Raw genomic sequence first — 7,516 nt, 5'->3', positions numbered from 1 at the left:
CTAACCTATGCAAAAAATCTGAAGAGAAAGTGAGTGCCCCTGACATCATTTACCACTCAGATTAAGGTGGTACATGTGAGAAAGTTTACCTACAATGGAAGTAATCTGACCTGACAACCTGTTGTTCTCCAAATTCAAAGAGCTTAGATTCAAAAGTTTGCCATAGGCCACATGCATTGAACCCGAATACCAAGAACTAGAAATCCTAAGCTCCTAAGCTTCCATAGCTTTCCAAGTTTAACAAGAAACGGTGAAAACATTAGATTCTTATCTATTATGAAGTATTGGAGGCTCTATAAACTTCTAGGTGAAGGAGGGAATATGTCTATAATCTTATTGTTGCGGAGATCTATGAACTCCAAGTTTTTCAGGTTAACAAAATTTGCAGGAATGTGGCGTGTGAGGGAAATAGAGTTCAAATCCAACTTTTGCAGCATCCTCAACTTTATAAGGGATTTCTTAATGGGTCCTCTAAGATTGTTGTAACTTAAATCAAGGCCCAACAAGTCTCTTAAACTCCCCATTTCCTGATCGATTTGTCCCTTGAAAGAATTATAACTCAAATCTAAATGATTGAGTCTATTTAGCCTCCCCAAATCTGGTAGGATGCTCCCATGAATATTTTTCTGAGAGTGTCAACACCTATAATCCCCTCAATCTACAAAAATCCCTAGGAATTTCACCAGTTAAACCCTTGTTAGCACACAAAATCAACTACTCCAAATTGGGGGCTAACTTACGAAAACCCAAAGGAATTGTGATGTTCTCATGCATGAAACACTAGAGCATAAAGAGTAACTGCAAATATGAGAGCTTGAAGATTGAAATTGGAAACAAATCATTTTTCTTGCATGAAGGATTAGGTTTATACCCAAAATTAAGCTTGGAAACATGCAAGAAATTATCATTCCCTTTTTTGTAGTCCAAGCCCTGATACGTTCCTTGTACATAAGGATGTGGATAGGTTTCTCTCCATTTGCATTGGCAGACATAGATTCCATTACTTCAAATAGAGATTATTTTTCCTTAGGATTCATTTTGGCATTGGAGACTTGTTAATCTACCTCGCCTCCAAGATTTTTATGATGTGATACTCCATGAATTCTTACCTATAACAACAAAAACACGCTCACAATGTATTTAGAAGGATACATTGAATGTGCTAGAGAAAATAGATATACCAATATGATAAACAAATCTAGTGCATATAACGTGTCATGTGGATTGGGATGTTAGAAAGCGTTGGATAAATGTTTACATATTATGAGGAGGTGACAGAGAATCCCAACGATATTTGGAGGGAGATTTCTAAACTACTCAATGTGTATCTTCTTTCGATTCAAGGATTTTCTTTGATAGTTGCAAGATCAATGATGCTTTAATCAAACAAATTAAAAAATCAAATATTTTATCATATCTTGTCATATTTTACCAACGTATCTACTATTGACTAGTATGAATTAAGTGTATTGCTTATGTTAAAGAACATAATTATTTTAGTCTCTGGTGCTTTTGTTAAAGAACAAAATTATTTTAGTCTTTGGTGCTTTTATTAAAGAATATGAACATTTTAGTCTCTGAACATCTTGACATTTTCTATTTGGTTGATTGTTTGATTGATTGACATTCATTATCTGTGAATGTCTTTTGTGCATTAAGATATGGTTTCTTGTAAGTTTTTTCATCATGTGTGAAGATTCTTCTTTATAATTATAGTTTTTGTAAATTAAGAAATGGATTATGGTTCTGTATGGATGTAGGCCTTTCGATTGCATGGAAACATTCCATTCAATGATTTCTTGAGAAATGCAAAGACGTGTGTGAGACTTTCTTTTCAACATTTTTTTCTCTTTCAACCCTCTTGTTCTGTTGATTTTTCATTTTAAACCCAAAAATTTAAAAGAGATGGACTGTCTTTGTGGACTAACCTTTAATTGCAACATATCCTTGTGGTTTTTCCAAAACTATTCTGCCACAACCACTCTTTTATTACCTGACAACCCAACTTTGTGGAGTCCACTTCTGCTTGCTACAATTATTTGACCAATAAATACATTGTTTTTTTATTCAAAAGTTTTAACCTTTCAGGCTTCTATGGCAAACATTTCAGCCATGTGCTTATGGAAAAATGACCTTGAGTATATGTGCATTTATTTCTTGGAAGGGTGGTTCTGCAAAAGCATCCTTGATTGCATTTTCCCCTATTGCAGTAGTTTGTGACAAATTTTAATTATAATGTGTACATTATTGTATACTATTTTCATTTCCCCCCTGAATATTTTTGTGTTGTACTATGTTTTGGTGTTTTTATGCTTTGGTTCCTTCCCTAACATGGTTATTTATTATTATTATAAATGAAGAAATGAAATTTAATATCAGAATATATTGCATCCTAGATTGAAAAAATGGATAGCTTTGTTTTCTTGAATGACTTTTTAAACTTGGCATGTGATTTGCTTTTGTAGGAAGATTTATGGCTAGCTTCATTTCCAGTTGGCACTGAGGTTTGTATAAACGGTCTATTTTCTCAGTGGAAATAATTACATCTAGAAAATATAAATTGTGTGTGTGTCTATATTGCAAAAGAAAATTTGACTTAATAGTAAATATTATTTGCTGCACCCACAAGATCATTGTGTCCATTCTCCCATAGCTAGACATGTTGCATAAAATCTAGGTGGATACATATGTATTAGAAAATTTGGCCATTAATGGCCTTTGTCAATAAGTGAAATTGCACTCCTGAATATGTTTTGTTTCTGATCTTGGTGTTTTAAAAAATGGTGTTGGGATGTTTATGCATTGGCAGATGAAGTGCTCTCTTAGCTTGGTGTTCAATTAATAATGTTAATTTTGTCAATGGACACTGTGATTAGTTGGATAACGTATTTAAGTATAAGTGGGATTTCTCTAAATTGGATCTATGTGATTTCATCTTATCTATTTTACTCTTATTTTTCTTTTATCACTCAGGACAAGCATTCTTTTCATTTCTGCAACTTAAATTAATTTTCTAGCCCTGTCTACAAAATTCCAAACCTACTAAAGGAACATTACACCACTTTGTGTAATCTAAGTTATATTTGTGGTGATTGTTGTATTTATTTCATCATGCTTGATATCTATAAAAAATTTGAAGAAGGTGGGGAACTTTGTGGGAAGGTCTATCTTTTTGGCTGCATAGAACATACGGATATTCGTTTGTCTGGTCTTGTGTGTTTTTGTTACCATTTCCCTCTATCAAATAAGTCTCCTACAAAGTATATTTTTATTCAATAACATAGGGTTGAATTAAGTGCTTGCATTGTTGAGGTCTGGCCATGCATGGTAGCTTGCAACAACAAATCTTTTTTGTTACATTTGTGAAGTCTTTTCAAGTATACTTATTATGCTTAATAATCTTTGTTTAAATGACATGCAACTATACTAGTGGTTTTTGAAGGGCAAGGCAAAGTTGTATGCATTTCAGTAGTTGTGGCAATAACTCCTTTTTTCTCTTATATTGTCATTTCAATAATTTATATCATCCTTTAGTTCTTGGTCATAGTTTAATGCATATATCTATATATATCTATATATCTATATCTATATATATATATATATAAATATATATATATATATATATATATATATATATATATATATATATATATATATAGATTGTAAACTTGGTAGTACTTTCGCTATTTATATTAACTGGCCAAAATCAAGTTTTTCCATTTGTTCTAGGTGGCCTCAACCTACCCGTAGGAAACCCACTTGGCCACCTGTCAGCGTTAAAAGCTGTTCAAAATTTGTATAAGTCTTTCTCTATCACCCTAACAACATTATCTATATTATCTGTACTGCAAATCGACTTTGAAAAGTAAAAGCTATTCATCATGAAACAGAAACAAAATTTATCTGGATCACAATTTTACTCCTCGTCTGAGGAAATCACAGGGATTGGGGCTTTGGCACTGGAACCCAGCATCTCGCTTCTCTTCATATCCTGCAGAGTTTGTTCAATCCTTCCCAGTGCTAGGTTGTTTCGATAAGTTTGTATCTGGATTGCTGCTATCTCCCTGAGTAGCTCTGCTCTGATGGGATCTTTCTCTTTGGTGTCCTCCTGTGCCTCCGAACCTTTGCTTGCTGCCTGTTCTTTGTTGAGAGTCATGGCCCGAGCCACAACATTCTTCATGACCCAATATTGCTGGATCGTTTGTCTGAAGAGTGTGTGCCGTCCACGGGTGTTGCCCGGGTCTTGAACCATGTCTTCCCATTCTTCCATGGGAATGTCTTGGTTGGTAATATTGTCATTTAATTCTCACTCCCAACTAGCTATTTGGGCTCTGACCTTAGGTGCATTCCCTGCCATGTATGCGTCAATGAGGGTCTTCATATGCTCACATCCTGTCTTTCTCCCTCTCTTATGTTGTTCTCTGCTGGAGCTTCCCACCCCCTCATCTTTCTTTTTACTTGTATCTCTATTACCCTTCTTGGTCACTTCTTTTCAATCTCTTCCCATTCTATCGTTATCGCTGTTGCTGTTGGCTTCTCCTCGTTTGCTTGCCTTCACATAGTACTAGATGAAGATTATTATTAAACCTATAACATAACCATGAAAAGTATCAGTATTCAGTTTGTATAACACCCAATCAATTTTACAATTAATTGAGCCATGTTTAGTGTCCCGATCAAGACCAGACAACTTGAGATTTCTTAGAATTCCCTTCAGCTTTCCCCCTCCATCTCTTGGTTTTGCTCTTTGCTAGCCCTCACTTCTTCTTTCCTCTGATTAGTCTCGCTCCTTTGGCCATCTTTTGGAAGGTTTGACAAAGACATCCTCATGGGGCCACCACTAGGGGGACTGTATTTCTGTTCTGGACAAAGCGCGAAAGTTTAACCATAGAAAGCCTATCAGGGGAACCAAATGGAAGGACCATGGCCCTGTTCTACACTGCACTAGGTAATTTCATTCCCTTCTCGCTCTTCTCTATATTCTTTGTTCTAATTGAAACTCTGGATTTCCTCTCGTTATTGCTCAAGAAATTCTAGGTAGGTTTCTCAGGGGCCATGGTATCTCGTGTCTCAACTCCTGAGGAATCCTTGGTGGATTCCTCTTTATTCCAGATACTTGTGACATCTCCTCCAAGCCTTAGGCGCCACCTGGTTGGAGCGAGATTCCTTAGACCAACTTCCTTACCAGGTTCTCTCTTCTCTCCCCGACTTTCTCCTTTCTCTCTGTGCACCTTCTTTAGAGCCAGAGTTTTGGTTCTTTCTTCGCTCATTCTTTTATCTACATTCTCGACCCAGTCGGTGTTCTAGGAGTTCCTCGTTTTGACTCTTACAGAGCCACACCTTTCCCAGTCTCCTTCCATAAGACTATAGAAATTGGCATCACTATACTTCTGAGGTTTAGGGATAGGAGAAGAACATACTGTCTACGAGAGTTGGCATCGCTGCTTTCCCTAGGCTATGTCATCGTCCTTATACCACCTTTATCTACTTCTGCTCTCGTTCTTGCCTTCTGCATGTAACTACAAACTGGCTCTCTACCCATTTGTTTTATCCCCCTTTCCCTTCTCCCCTTCCGTGTATCTACCAACTGTCCTTCACATTTACTCGCCGCCCTTTTCCCTATGTTTTCCCCTCGGGATGATGACCCTTTGTCCCTTCCCACTCTGGCTCTCATTAACTCATGCATGCCTCTGGCTGCTCTTGCCATGAGTCTTCCTTCATTGTCCTGCCACTTGCTGTCTTCCCTTCTTGGCTCCACCTGCCTTCTCTCGGGGCTTGCTCCTTCCCTGCCCTGTCCTTCCACCTGCCCTTCTAATTGTCCTCTCCCTCCACTTCCCGAATTTACCCTTGTCCTTTCACTCGTGTGGACGATGTTTGACATCTCCACTTCCCATCTTTGCTGGCCCACCTCCTCTGCTTTTCTAGACCCCGATCTGGGGTTTAATGCATATATTTTAATTTAGTAACCTTTTTTCTTTTGTGTTGATTGGCATCTAGGATCTTTTAATTGAATACTATACACTAAAATGTGTTCCCTTATTTCTTTGTTTTTTTCTAGGAGTGCAGTAGTTTTTAGTTTTTCAATGTTATCAATATTTGTTTTTATTATAGAATCTTTTACATACTGGGAAAACCTAGTATTTTGTCTTAAATTTGGATTTAGAATTTGTTTTCAAAGGAAGCATGGCATGTCTCTGAATAGGTTACATCCCCATTTCCACCCTCTGATAACATTGGAATTAAGTCTGTTCAAATGGAAGGTGAAATTGTATTACCATTGAGGGAAATGAAAATCAATTGGGTTTTGTACATTCCATTCGAAGATAGGTAGCTATAAGAGTTTATCTCTACTGCATTTTAATGTTTATTTTCTTTATGAAATTTCATGTACACATATTTTAGTGTTGAATATTGTCACTTGAAATTGCAGGCTTAGTTCAGTTGAGCGCTTGAAAACTCAAATCTTTACTTTCCAGTGTACACAATGAAGGTGAGTGTAAGAAAAATCTTGAAATCATACAAATTGTTTTGTCCAACAATTCAATATTGAGTCATGCATTACTCTAACATCAAGATCAACTGGGTTTGACAGTGCACCATCTCTCCCACTTTTGTAGAGCTGTGAGATCCCTAATAATGCGGGTTTTGACATATCCTACATTAACATATCCTTATGTTTTGGATACAATCTATAACTCCAGGCTAGATACCAAGTTCCCTTTTGTAACCCACTTTGACTTCTCTCTTTCAACATCGTCTTAAGAGTTGAGTTCACACTTCCACATTGTATTTACACTAGATGCATTTACACTAGGATTGACTTCTTTGAAGAATATGAGTTATAGATCTAAGATGATATAAACATTCTCATTTGAAGATATGGATTATGAATGATATGAATTGTATTATGTGCAAGTTATTATTCCTAAAGGAAACTAGCTCTATATTTTGGGGATAAAACATTTCAAGAAAGGCAATAGTCAAGCATTTTTTGGTCACAAGGGTACAAGTCTGTGGGTGAATAGCTCCCTTAATACATCAGCAAGTAGTAAGACATTTTTTATCCTTTTTGTAATTTTTATCACAACATTCTGGTTTCTTGACTACAACTTGTCATTTGTGCTTCTTTTCCCCCTTTTATTTTGTGATTCTTAGTAATCTCTTAAGTTCTTTTTGGTTTTAATCATTTTCATTGTGCTTTGCACTTTTTTGCATGGTAAAAGTTGTAGTGTGCTTAGTTGGCGCATGCTCGATATTTTACTTTTCTTTGGTCATAGTCTTTCTCACACAATGGCATGATTCAGTTAAGTATGAAACCTCTTATCCTAGTCCATGCATGATCTAATTAATTACATGTTTGCCTTTTAAGTTTATTGATATGCCTTTTTCAAGTTACAACATATTTCTTCCTTATTGTACACTAATGTATTTTTTTGAATTTGTTATTTGCAAAGCTGCTTTGAAACAATTGAATCTAGAACAGATTAAGAAGTATGAGTATTTCCTACCTCATAAG

Source organism: Pinus tabuliformis, chromosome 2_1 (genome assembly GCF_031772625.1).
Source record: "Pinus tabuliformis cultivar Carrire ecotype Pingquan chromosome 2_1, CPIR1, whole genome shotgun sequence".
Classification (NCBI taxonomy): Eukaryota; Viridiplantae; Streptophyta; class Pinopsida; order Pinales; family Pinaceae; genus Pinus; species Pinus tabuliformis.
Note: the sequence above shows the minus strand (reverse complement) of the source record.